Source organism: Cupressus sempervirens, chromosome 2 (genome assembly GCF_028749045.1).
Source record: "Cupressus sempervirens isolate cs-2001-9-10 chromosome 2, ASM2874904v1, whole genome shotgun sequence".
NCBI lineage: Eukaryota > Viridiplantae > Streptophyta > Pinopsida > Cupressales > Cupressaceae > Cupressus > Cupressus sempervirens.
The window spans coordinates 57,889,794-57,904,317 of NC_143119.1; positions in this window are offsets into that span (position 1 = coordinate 57,889,794).

Here is a 14,524-nt window from a genome sequence, read left to right on the forward strand (position 1 = left end):
ACAACAATGGAACTACAACCCTATTTCCTAAGTCTCTAGACTTCATGTCCTCTGACAATCCTGAAATGAGAGTGTGGCCAAGTGCTTTTTTCTCCCAACCATGGAGTAGTTAGCTCCCCTGGAGCTTATCATGAAACACAAAGCACTTTGTCCCTTGCTTGAGAAGCTTAGAAACTCGGCATTGACAGATTAGACAGAAAAGATGCAACTATGAATATAACTACTTAACATTCTATTGGAAGTAGAAATATGAGACATAGGGTGGTAGAGAGAAATTGAAATAACTATTCATGCATATTAATGAAATATATGCGAAACAAAGCTTTGGCCAAAGCACCTTTTAAACAAAAAAAACTAGTTACTATTGGTAGGTAATCTTTTACCCTTCTCTGTCTTCCACATTACACACCAATTCCTATTTCCTAAACATTATTTTTATGTTCAAATTAGTAACTATTTCTATTGGTAACACAATATATGCAAGGTATATGGTTTCTTCTATGTAACTTTTCTTAATTCAATCTAATCCAATTCATCTATGTTTTCCAACCATTAATACAAACTACTGTTTATTTCTAGAATAAAAAATCATTCTTGCATCAAATTTTATCTCTTTAATAGACCCTTTATAAACACAATAGTACTCTTTTAAATAAATTCATTTTTGGAAATAATAGGTTTAAATAAACATTTCTAGTCCTCTAGTATTCCTTATCATTTTCCATAAATCAATTTTATTCATTCTATGAAGCATAATGATACTATAAAATCATGTTGCTCTATAATTTCAACCTTATGTATTTATTCAACTTGGATTTAGTTGATAAATACTACTTTGCTACTCATTTCATACATATTTTCCTATCCATGAAAGGTAAATAAGTTCCATATAGATTTACCCAATTCAATAATTTTATCATTATTCAAGTTTATGTTTAATTCCAAATATTTTCTAAGCTTCTAAGTTTTCTATTTATTTTTCCAAGATCCAAGAGGTTTTTCAATTTATTGAATAATCATTCAAGACTATTAAACATGTATTGATCATTTTATCTTTCCAAAAATAATTTTTAAAATACATAACTAAAACATTGGACAAACATAAGTTGAAGAATAAATAAATATGCAAAAACCTGATAATGATGCTAAGTTGTATCTCTTTGTAATTTATTTTCTTCTTCCACCTTCCTTTTCCAACTTTCTTCTCTTCCTTTTGTATGGACTATCAAAAAAATTGTTCTCTTCTCTTCTACTTTTTTTTGGGGGCGGGGATGGACTAACTCATGCCTTATTTATAACTTCTGCTTTTGGTCTTGGCAATATTAAATGACTAAAATAAAGTTTCATTCCCTATTCAAAAGTATGTGTTCTTGAAGAAAAAATTTATCATATAAGCCAAGGAAGGGAATAAAAAAAAATCCCACTCTCCAAAAAGAAGGAGAGCACACATGGGTCGTGACATGCTATTATTTGCAAATAGAGTAATGAAGTACAGAGAAAAAGTGTGAAATGTTTTGCTACAATATGTATATGGTGTATGCAACCATGTTTGAACCATAGCCTACGTGAAGACCAAAAATGGTGTACACAAAAGTCCTTGATAATTTTTTGTAATTTGGCTTGATCTAGGCAGAGAAAGGCTATTTTGAGCACTATAAATTGGTGTGGTCATTATAAGAAGATTGTGGTGAATGTCAAAGTCTACAGTGTGGAGAGTGCTTGAAATAAGCCCAAAAAGAAATAATTTATAGTACCGGTCTTTATTTTTCTTTGGTTGATACTCTTTGAAACATTGGAAATCTCAAGTTTGGTGAGCTAATTTCAAAAGGAGTCCTTGAGTACTTTCATTGCCAAGCCAAGATGATCAATATGCAACTTGAAGTCATTAATGATGTCGATGAAAAAGATTAGGTATAATGTCAATAGAAGCATCCCTGACTTATTGCACATGAATACCATACCTATCTCAATTTTGTTCATCATTAAACGACTATTTAGTTTACATAAATTGTATGTTATCCCTCCCTCAATAAAAGATATCAATATGTTATCTATTTGTAGCATTATTTTCTAATTTAATATTATCATGTGTGCACCAAAAGTTCTTTTGTCACACACTCAACTTCTCAAGGGAACTAATTATGCTACATGGAAGACCAAGGTTCAAACATTTCTCATTTTGAAGAACTATAGAGGATTGTTGTAGACATTACAAAATTTTCAATTGATGTTGATGTGCGGAAGAAGTTTGACAAGGCTAGTGCAAAAGAATTAATGTTCATAACTCTCAATATACCTAATGAGGTTTAACCTTGTATTCAAGATTCTGACATGTCTAAAGTAGCTTGGGAGGCTCTTTCAAGGATCTTTGAGGTAAAAAACCAAGCCAAGATATTCACTAGCAATCTAAATTGCATACTCTTCATGTGCAAGCTAGTGAAAAAAATTAGGTTTCTCATGTCGTATGTTTGTTCTTTAAGAAGAACTTATTTCGCTTCAAGAGACAATGGAGGATAAACTACTTATTCCAATCACCTTGCATGCTCTTCCCTCCAAATTCAAAATCATTTTCAGTACACTGGATATCACAAAACAACAAGTTTCATTTGAAGAATTGATGAATTTTCTTCAATAAAAAGAAGCCCTCCAATCTATAAATGAGGAGTTTGAGGGAAAATATCTCACCTCATGAACAAAAAATGACCAAAAACATCGCAAGAGGATTTCTTAGTTGGCACCAGTATCATCCTTGTCACCACAAGTATTGCCACCAAAACATGTTAGATAGTAGATGGTTCTATATTTTTAATACTCACACCCATGATACAGACCGATGTTGGTATAATAGTCTTACTCAAGGTTCCTTAAGTAAAGATATATCTTCTAGTCACATTCATTCTTTTCAATCTCATGGATTCCCTCATTGATTTCATCAATGTGGCAATGTTTTTGAAGTATTAGATAGTAGCAAAAAAGACAGGTCACTAACCCGAAGTACAAAGGGGCTGAAAAGTCAGCTAGAGGTTACCTCCCAATCATCTAACCAATATCAACTTTAAACTTCAAAAAAAATATAATGTCCATAGCCAAACTAATAGTACCATCAATTCAAAAACTAGCTGAAAGAAAAAACTAAAAAATAAACCAGCAGGACTTAAACAAATTCTTGCTATTAGTCCCACATATCGACATAAGCATATAATGAAAAACCACATAGGGTAACTAGTTCATAGTAACCAATAGGATAAAAACATAAAAGAAAATAACTAGACCTGAGGCTAGCTGCCCTCCTTCTATCCAAGATCTTCATCCTTCTTCTCCTCAGGCACATCCTTATTCTCGTCCTTCTTGTCCACCTTGATCGGTGTGTCTAGGATTGTCTTCAACTAGTCCTCTGCCAAGAACCCTTAAATGGATCGGGTTGTCTTGCTCTCCTTTCCCAAGTCCTTCTCATCTTTATTCACCTGCAAAAAGTAAAGGGTGGTGGCTGTAGAATGCATGAGTTTGGTAAAGAATTCCACCAAAGTGTCAAATTTTTGGTAGACACCAATGTGATTTTCTTCCAGATCCCTCATAGACTACTCAAGCCTATCTACTCTAGTGTTATTGTGGCTCTATCTATGGTTATACTTGCCTATTTCCCCCCCACCATTAGGAGATTCTTTTCCTGGGGGAGGTGATGTCTTCCCCCCAACTTCTAGTTGGGGTAGCTTTGAGAGTGTTGGAAATATGAGAGGGGCTAAGGGGGCTGGGGGTTTGTTTCATGTCCTGATGGAACCTCTTCTTTTTGGTAGGTTTAACATCACTTTTGGTAGATTCAGAGATGGAATCATGCTTTTGGGGGGCGGGGGGAACTTAAATATTTCTAGCCAGAGGTGTTTGTTGGTTCTCCTGGCACTCTACTTACTCTACCTAGTGTTTGTATTCGACTCAATGAGGCTAATTTTAACCTCATAGCCAGGGGTTTTCTTGATTTTTTGTGGCTAGGACCAAGGCCAGGATCTAGAGAGACTTGGGGGGTAGTAGAAGCCAATGGGTTGACCAGGAGTGGCAGTTTTTGGGAAAGATGGTGGATATACAATTTTTTCATGATCCCTTGATGGATGAGATAGAAGGTTTTACCCTCCTCTTGTTTCCTCCTAGCCTTATAGATACAATCTTCCATAGAATGCAACAAAATAAATAAGAAGCAAATATGATCTAGGTTTCTTAAGTGATTAAGAATGGAGAAATGGAAATAGTAGAGTACCTGGAACCAATCCTCAAGGGTAATGTACCTCATAATAGTATAGCAGGTGACATCCCAAGGTTTAGGAAGGGCTCCCCTTGAAAACCCACCATGCATTTGCATCGGTTCCTCCTTGAATTTGAAGAATTTTTACAGACTGGTTTCCTCATTAACCTTGGCCTACCTACACCAAGTATTTCCTTCCATGACAAACTCTCCAACCTTTGCAATGATTTCCTCCAAGATTTTGAAACCCATCCCATTAATAATCACTTTTTTGTCCTTCCACAAATGATAGAACTGCATAGAGACATTCTCATTGTGTTTTTCCATCCCTTACATAAATGGTAAAAGGTCACCCTCCTACAGATAAACCATCACCACTTCATTGCTATGGATGCAAGCCTCCACTCCCACAGGTCGAATACAATCACTACTGCCCATGATGTCACCTAGTTTAACCACCAAATCTTCAGAATTTTATGACATGGCCTTGTTGTAGGTTTGGAAGTTATTGAATATTAAATAAGAAGGATCAAATATTAAAAGGAAAAGGTAGTGCATAACCATCAGAAGCCCACAAGGTTTCACAAAAACCAAAAATTAACCCTCAGTAACATGTGTTAATAGTCCCTTTCCATCTATAAATGACCATTGTTGGAGCAACAATTTAACAATTTGTCTTTTTTATCATCAATTGAAAGTTTTTTACATCTTGAAAATTCCACCCTCTACGTCCTTTTTTGGCAATACTTAAAGCTCATGAAAATCAAATCATTAATGTGAATCATCATACAATCTTGCCAAATGATCCCTTTATGAAGATCCCTATCCTCTCACCCATGCGAATAATTGAAGGTCTACCACCTATTGTGATGATTTATATGGCATTATTGTAAGTATGCTCCCTTTCCATCATAACTTGAGTTGATGATGGAAATTGTCTGACGTACCCCCATTCTATTAACTATGTGATACTATGGTCAAATTTTTCTAGCTCATCTTCCACACCATTCCCTTAATGATATATGTGATCCACATGGATCTCATGGAATTCTTCCATCAACCTTCAGGTTTCATCAATTATTCTTTTAGCGACCAGTTGCTCCAGCCTCTCCCTTAGCAACATTAATAATTAACATTGAGTCCCCCTCAACGACAAGCTTGTTAAATCCACATGCTCTCACAATTCTCAAATCCCACAGAAGTGCCAAGGTTTTCACTTCATTGTTTGATCCCCCTTTACAATTTTCAATATAGGCAACCACCAAATTTTCCATATTACTGTGAAAGACACCTCTCATCGCAATGCTTTCCATCAAGGTCAAACCATTAAAATTAAGTTTGATCCAAGACTCAGGGGAGGGTGTCACACCATCCTCTTTCTATCCATGGCTTTGGAATTGTCAAATTTTGCTACTATTGAGCCAACATCCCAAGGAGAAGCCCATTTCATATCATGTCTTCCTGAGGGGTTTGGGGGAGGGGGGCCTTCCACCACCAGATTGTTGGAAATGATTGAAAAGATCATGAATGATGGAACTGGTAAAGAATATTTTCAATCATTATTTTGTCATTGATGTCAAACTTGCTACTTGCAGGAATGACAATTGCTGAAGTGATCCAAATACTATCAATTGGTTGATTGACAAGGAGGAGGCAATCAATAAGATGTAACTAGAGCACCTAGAGAAAGGTTGACATTATGATGTTGTAATGAAGTATAAGGATCAGCTAAGCCATTGATAAAATAGTGCATTGATGACATACTCTAAGACACAAGGAATGGACACACTAAGACACATCAAAGATGTAAGGTTTAAACTAAGTTCATTTGTGAGTGTCGAGCAAGCTAGTTAAAGCTAAGCAAGTTCAACTTCAGTATGTGCCGAGCAATCCTTCAGGTGTTGAGCATCAGAAAAAGGTAGTGGATGCTGAGCAAATCAAGAATCATTTAGGTACGAAGTGATCTAGAAAATTTTATATGCCGAGTAATAGAGATGTTCATATGCTGAGCTATACAGAACTCAACATGTGCCGAGTAACTTAGGATCTAACAGGAGCCGAGCAATACATGAAAGCTTCAGGTGTTGAGTAAAGAAGAAACTATAGAAGGTACCAAGCATCAGTAAATGTAGTAGAAGTTGAGAAACCTAGTTAATGCCAAGCATCAAAAACCAATAATGCCCAGTTGCTGCATTATTTGTTAAGTCAAAAGATTTTCCAAATTAGGAACGATAAGTTTTTTACATTGAATTTTATGAATTAGTTGGATGATAAGGATGATGAGTAGATGCCATAGAATTTTATGTAAACCATGCAAATCAATTCAAGGCAAATACTGATGGACTTATCATGAAGTTTCTGGAAGAAAAAAATTGGAGGGAAAACAATATCATTCTCTCAGATCAATTCAAATTGATAAGCATGAAGATTTGAGTAGGAAATGAAGAACAAAACTTCTTTATAAGCAGTTATAGGTTAAAGATCAAAATAAAGAGGGAGGGAGTTGGTCATAAGTGTGGTCGTGCAAAGAAGCCAAGAGAAGGCTAGTGTGAAGTGTCAAAAGGAGGACACAGTGGGGAGTAAGTACAAAGCATTAAGAATTTGAGTTGATCAAGTGATCATAGAGTGCATTGGCATAACAAGTGGAAGAACTCAAGGAGATAGATCTTGAAGGGTGAACAAGCTATCAGTATTGCAAGGAAGAAAAGGCAAGCAAATAAAAGAATTGAAGAGTGATCTAAAATCTACAAGGTTAGAGTTGCAATCTTTATCAAGTCAAACCCTTTCTAATACTTTCTTACCATTGTATTAGAAATTGAAACCTACATTGCTAGGTTAGCTTAACAGCTAGGTGGATAAGCTTCAAGAAAAGGATACAAGATCCCTAGGAGAAGGATAAGAGATCCTTAGGAGAAGGATAGGAGATCCTTAGAGAGGGATAAAATATTCTTTTGAGAAGGTGACTGTAAATCCCATGGACTTGGGTGGCCCTAACAGCTCTATATAAATCCTTTAACATGGTGACATTCTAAGTTGAATGTTCTTAAGTCCTCTAACAGGGCACACTCCTAATAGGGTCACATCTGACAGTGTGTAAAGCCTTTAACAAGGCAAACCATCAGAAGTGGTTGAAATCTATTGCACAGTTATTTTGTGGGTATCATCCCCACCTCAGTTTTACCTTCTTATTCCTAGAGGGTTTCTAGGTCATCAAAATCCTTAGTGTTATGTGGTGATGTATGTTTACTTTTCATGATTGTTTAATGTTTAATTGCATGCATGATAATTTTAATTATATGCCATTAAGGATTTGAAAATTTTTATTGGACATTATCGGACCTTGAATAACGGATTTGACCCCCTCTCAGTTATTCTAAAAGGATTCTAAAAATTGGTATTAGAGCCCATTGCTGATTTGTTTCAAGGTACTAGCAGAAGGAAGATCAAGATGTCCAAGAAAGAAGCCCCCAAGCTAAAAAAAGACAACTTTGTTGCATGGAAAAGTTTGATGAAGTTGCACCTTGGATCAATAGGTGACGATGCACAGACCTCAACCACAGTTGATCATGTAGACCCTGCAAGACCCCTCACTATAGAAGACATGAGCAAGAAGAAGGAGCATGATCAAGTGATGTTATATATTGCTTCAGCACTAAGCTATGTCGAGTATGATGACATCAAAGAATGTGATACTGCACATCAAATGTGGAAAACATTATCAAACATCTATAGAGGAGATGATAATTTCAAGAGAGTCAAAAGAGAGAGCCAAGAGGAAAGTTTGATGACATGAAAATGGAAGAAGGAAAGAATGCTACTCAATACAGTGCAAGAATGAAAGAAGTGGTAAGTGCCATAAGAAGCCTAGGAGGACAATTATCAGAAGAAATAGTGTGTAGCAACTACTTGAGAACTTTGCTTCCTATCTATGCTATAAGAGTATCAGCCATCCAAGAGTTAAGGTGTGTACCAGGAAACATATTGTCATTTGAAGGAATAATTGGAAGACTTGCTACCTTTGAGCTATCCAAATTTGACAACTACAAGCCAGAAAACTTTGAATCTACATTCAAAGCCAAGATGACAATAAAAGACAATGAGGAGGTGCAAACAAAGAAAAAGAGTGGAAAAGGAAAGTATGTATCTAGTGACAGTAGCACTGATGAAGATGATGTAGACCAATTGAAGGCATTACTAGCAAGAAGATTTTATAGAGGAAGAGGAAAATTCAAAGGTAAGCTACCAATCATTTGTTTCAATTGTAATGAAGTTGGTCACATTGCATCCAGATGCACACAAAAGAAAAATTACAAGGATGGAGGCAACCTCAAGAACAAGAAAGAGGACAACAAGGACTACAGAGGTAAAGGAAAAAGATGCTACATTATTGAAGAAGACTCTGATGAGAATGATGATGAAGTAGTCTATGTGGCTATAAAAGATGAATCAGATGAAGATGAAGCAACTTCCCTGGTAACTTGCATGAACAAGAATAACAAATGGATCATAGACAACGGATGCTCTCATCACATGACTAGAGATAAAAGTAAGTTCATTACCTTTGTTCAATATGAAGGAAATAGTGTTAGATTTGGTAATAATGCACCATGTCAGGTCAAAGGGAAAGGTAGTATCAAGCTTACTGAAAAGATATCATGTGATAATGCATACTATGTTGAAGGCCTGAATTATAACTTGTTAAGTCTCTCACAATTAGGCAACATAGGATGTAAGGTTGAATTTGAAAATGGAGTTGCCAAGATCTATGATTCTCAAGGAAGTCTAATACGAAGAGGTGATCAGACTAGGAGTAATTTGTTCTACCTAGACATGGAAGATGCTTCTTGTCTCATTGTTCAAACTGATGATGTATGGTTATGGCACAAGAGGCTATGTCATGTAAATTTTGAGAATCTGATAAGCATCAGCAAAATGAAAAAAGTCAAAGGTCTACCAAAGTTTAAGAAGCCTGATAATACCATGTGCAAACAATGCCAACTAGGGAAGATGACCAAGTCAACTTTTAAAAGCAAGGCCTATACTTCTAATGAAGTATTAGAGCTAGTTCATAGTGACTTGTGTGGTCCTATTGAAGTACAAAGCTACAAAGGTGATAGATACATGATGCTATTTGTGGATGACTATTCAAGGATGATGACAGTCATGTTCCTGAAACAAAAATAAGATGCGTTCCAAATGTTTAAATGGTACTTGGCCAGAGTTGAGAAAGAGACTGGAAAGAGCCTAAAATGTCTTAGATCTGATAGAGGAGGTGAATTCACATCAAGAGAATTTGAAGAATTCTGCAATGAAAGAGGAATCAAAAGGCAAACATCAGCACCTAGGACTCCACCTTAGAATGGTATAGCAGAAAGAAGGAATAGATTAGTTATTGACTGTGCTAGAACCTTAATGATGGAGAAAAATATTGCACTCGAGTACTTGAGAGAAGCTGTAAGTACTCCAGTCTACACACTCAACAGAATTCAAGTCAAGAAAGGTACAAATGCAACACCTTTTGAATTATGGTATGGGCATTCTCCTAATGTAAAAAATTTCAAAATATTTGGATGCAAATACTATATATATAAAGAGTCTAGAAATGGAAAGTTTGATGTAAAGAGTGAGGAAGGCACATTTCTTGGTTATTCTACTACAAGCAAAGCTTATAAGTGCTTGAATATTAACACTAACAAAGTAGTAGAAAGCACAAATGTGAAATTTGATGAGCTTGCAAAAGTTCAAAGTGTTGAGAACACCAAGAAAGCAGAAGAATACAAGATCTTTGTATGTTTTTATGAAGGTATAACTAATAATGGTGAAGTTGCAACTTAGAATGACAATCGGCAAAAAAATTCAGTATTTGTTGAGTCATAGACAGTGAATGCCGAGTAGTAGACACATTCAGAAGCCGAGCTCCAGAATATAGAGAATGTTCATTCAGATTTTGAGAACTGTTAACATGAAGGAAATGAGGTAATATCTGATGAAAATACACATGAAGATTTAGATTCTGAAAGAGACAACATGCAAACAAGGAAAGAACCAATATTGGCAAAGTATGTAAGAAGACATCATTTTGCAAATCAAATTATTGGAAACAAAGAGACATGACCAATGATAAGGAATAGACTTAGAAGTGAGACATGTCTACTCAGAAAAATGGAACCAAAAATAGTAAGTGAAGCCATAAAAGATGATGACTAGTACAATGTTATGAAAGAAGAAATAGAACAAATTGAAAAGAACAAGACATGGATCTTAGTCTCAAGACCAGCTAACAAGAATGTAATTAGAACTAAGTGGGTGTTTAGAAACAAGTTAGATGAGAATGGTAAAATCACAAGGAACAAGGCAAGACTAGTCTGTAAAGGGTATGCACAAGAAGAAGGACTAGACTATGGAGAAACTTTTGCTCCAGTTGCTAGAATGGAAGGAGTAAGGACCTTACTGGCATATGCAGCCTTCAAAGGATTTAAAGTCTATCAAATGGATGTTAAGTCCACATTTCTGAATGGTATACTTGAAGAGGAAGTCTACATAGAGCAACCAGAAGGATTTGTTGATGAAAATAACAAAAACAAGGTATGTAAATTGCATAAGGCTCTATATGGATTAAAGCAAGCCTCAGAGCTTGGTATGAGAGACTTCACAAGTATCTAGTGAAAATAGGATTTGAAAGAACTAATGATAACAACAACATGTACATCAAATTAGAAGAAGGTAAGGATATCCTTGTATCTGAAATCTTTGTGGATGACATAATTTTTTGAGGAAAGGAAGTGTCTTGCAAAATTTTTGCTGACAAAATGAAACATGAGTTTGAGATGTCTATGTTTGGAGAAATAAAGTTCTTTGTTGGATTGCAAGTACATCAACTAAAACATGGTATATTCTTGACACAATCAAAGTACATCAAAGAGATACTCAAGACATTTGGATTGGAAGACTCCAAACCTGTCAGCACACCAATGAAAATAGGACATAAGCTATCCAAAAATGATGAATCAATTGAAGTCAATCAAACAATGTACAGATCCATGATTGGAAAACTACAATATGTTGTACATAGAAGACCAGACATAGGATTAGCAGTTGGAATAGTGGCTAGATTCTCTGCTAATCCTAGATAAAATCATCTTATTTTAGTAAAAAGGATAATGAGGTATCTCAAAGGAACTAATGATCTTGGCCTATACTACAAAAATAATGAGAAGTTTGAGCTCAATGCATACACAGACGTAGATTGGGGAGGCAACATTGATGACAGGAAAAGCACAAGTGGAAGAGCATTATTCTTAGGTAAAAGGCTAGTTACTTGGACTAGCAAGAAACAAACATGCACATCTCAGTCCACTACATAAGCAAAATATGTGACAGCAACAATCAATTGCACGAACATTGTGTGGCTGAAACATCTATTGAAAGGAATGAAAGAAGAGGTAACCAAACCTATGATACTATATTGTGATAATAGAAGTGCTATAAACATACCCAAGAATCTAGTAATGCATGCAAAAATCAAGCATATTGCAATCAAGTATTACTATGTCAGAGAATTGGTGGAAGACAAACAAGTGAAGATGGAATACATTCACACGAAGGAACAAATTGCAGATATCTTCACCAAACTATTGCCCAAGGATACTTATGAATATCTTAGAGGCAAGTTGGGGGTAAAGCCCCTAACTCAAGTAGTCTAAAGCAACAAAGAAGCTACTCTGCATCAACAAGAGTAGATCATTGAAATGTTAGAAGAATGATGCAGAAGATGACAACAGGAACAGAAATTCTAGATTAGTCACAAGCATGGTGACAGAGGAAAAAGACATAAGATGCAAAGCTTACACCAAGCATGTTGAAGATGCTACACCTTTGGCATTTATGTCAAAGAGGGAGATTTATGAGAAACTGATCAATAAAAGGTAAGAGGGAGATGTATGAGAATGAAAGAGAGATGAAAGAGGGAGAATAAGAAGAGATAAGAAACAGATCAGGAATATAGAGCAAGGATGCAGTAGTCAAGAGGGAGAAGCAGAACAAAGGCTTCAGTTTGTATCAACAAAAGAGGGAGACATGATACAAAAAGGAAGAAATGTAATGTTAACAAGGTTTCTGTTTGGTATATAATTTTGAACATACACATCATTTTATAATGACAATAAGTTTTCTGTTTGGTATATAATCGTGATAGAAGGTAGAGGGGTGATCATACACATCATCTTGAACATGTTATTTCTTTATGGTAATAAGGTAATCCTTGTTTATAAGGTCAAGGAACTTGAGGTCACCTATAAACCCAAGTTGCGTTAGTCCTAATGATTTTCCTTTTTTGTTATTTTTGTTAATAAGTTGACTCAATAAGTGTTTTGAGAGTCATTACAGCTTATATAGCTACATGTTATCATTGAATGGAGTTAGTGGAAGATGTTAATGATCTTCTTGGTTGTCTTAATAGTCATTTCATGGGTTTGAAACACAACCACTTCCCTTTGTGAAGAGTTGTTTGAAAATCAGCAAACTACATGTTGTTGCAAAGAAAATATAGTCATAGGATGTTGGAAGATTGTTTTCACTCATAGGATGTTGAAGAATCTCTTGGAAGGATGCACTAGATGACAAATTGAAGTTTGTGAGATAGTTATTAGGTGTTCCTTGAAGTGTCCAAGATGTTAGTTTGAAGCAAGAAGTTGATTATGATCCATTTCTCAAATTTCCTCATTTTTCCCTTATTGCTTCCCAAGTCTTGAATAGGGAAAGTGATCAAGTAATTTTGTGAAGTTGGATAGAAGATTTTTCAATGTTGTAACCAAGTTGGAAAGAGTCTTTGAAGACACTTATGAAGGTGGGAAAGGTAGTTTGCCTTAAAAGTGTTCTTGTTGGGAATCTACTAGCTTTTGGTGTGAGCACTCTACATCATTTTGGATGCAATTTACATTAAAATAAAATACATGAAATGTACTTAAAACATAAAAAATAATATATATATATATATATATTATGATAACCAATAATGTCATACATGAACAAAAATACAATATATTATGATAACCAATAATGCCATACATGAACACACATATAATATATTATGATAACCAATAATGTCATACATGAATGAACATATAATATATTATGATAACCAATAATGTCATACATGAAAAGACATATAATATAAAATGATAACCAATAATGTCATACATTAACAAACACATAATATATTATGATAACCAATAATGTCATACATGAACAAACATATCATATATTAACAAATAATGTCATAAGTCTAATAATGTCTTGTATCAAATATGTGTCATAAATCAAATATAAAATGCCATATATACATCAAATGTATATCGAATATGTCCATTGACATAAAATCCAACATATATGTCCACTAATGCCTATACATGTGTGTCTATCAACTATATCTTCTCCTTCCCATGAGGGGAAGGAAACAAATCCCTAGAGGTCTTCAGTCATCATGTGGAGGGAGATGATGGGGATGATTGGGTCTTCCTCACACACTTGCTTGTCCTCTTTTTTAGGCTCTTCTCTAACTCGAGCTGATACAAACAAAGTAGATATGAATCAATAATTATTATACATTGAAATAAAATATATATTTGATGCCTTTATGTGACCTTCCTAGTAGACGCTTATTTGTACCTCCCAATTCTATTTGATATTTTGAAATGAATGTACTTTAACAACATGTCCTAAAATAATACTTGGTGAAGTAAGGAGTTAGAACCTTTCATATTCTTATGTACCCATTTATATGTAGACTCTATTGACCTCACTTTGGCATTACTAGCCACTTATATGAGAGTTACTCATCTCTTGAATTGGCATGATAGGTTTATTACTTATATAGTAATGAAAATCAAGATATTTATACTCCATCATTTGTCAAATAAATTAGTTATACTAATTTATATAACAAACTACTCATTAAACAAAGTATATAGACTTATACTAGTTCACCATATAAATAATAATAACAATAATACAAAAGCTAATACTCTACTTGTTTATTGTATTAAAGTGTACCTCCTCTTGTTTAGTGATGGGACACACTCATACCTATAACATTGTACATACTTTACTTGTTTGATGGCCTTTGTGTATCATTCATTCACTCTTTGTTTGTGTAATGATTCAAGTAGACTATAACTTCTTTCCTATCAGCTTCTATATTTATTATAGTCTTTGCAAGTTATTGTCTTCCTAGTTATTACTATCAATGTCCTTGCCAAATCAATGTCTTTCACTTCCACATTTGCGTCCCTT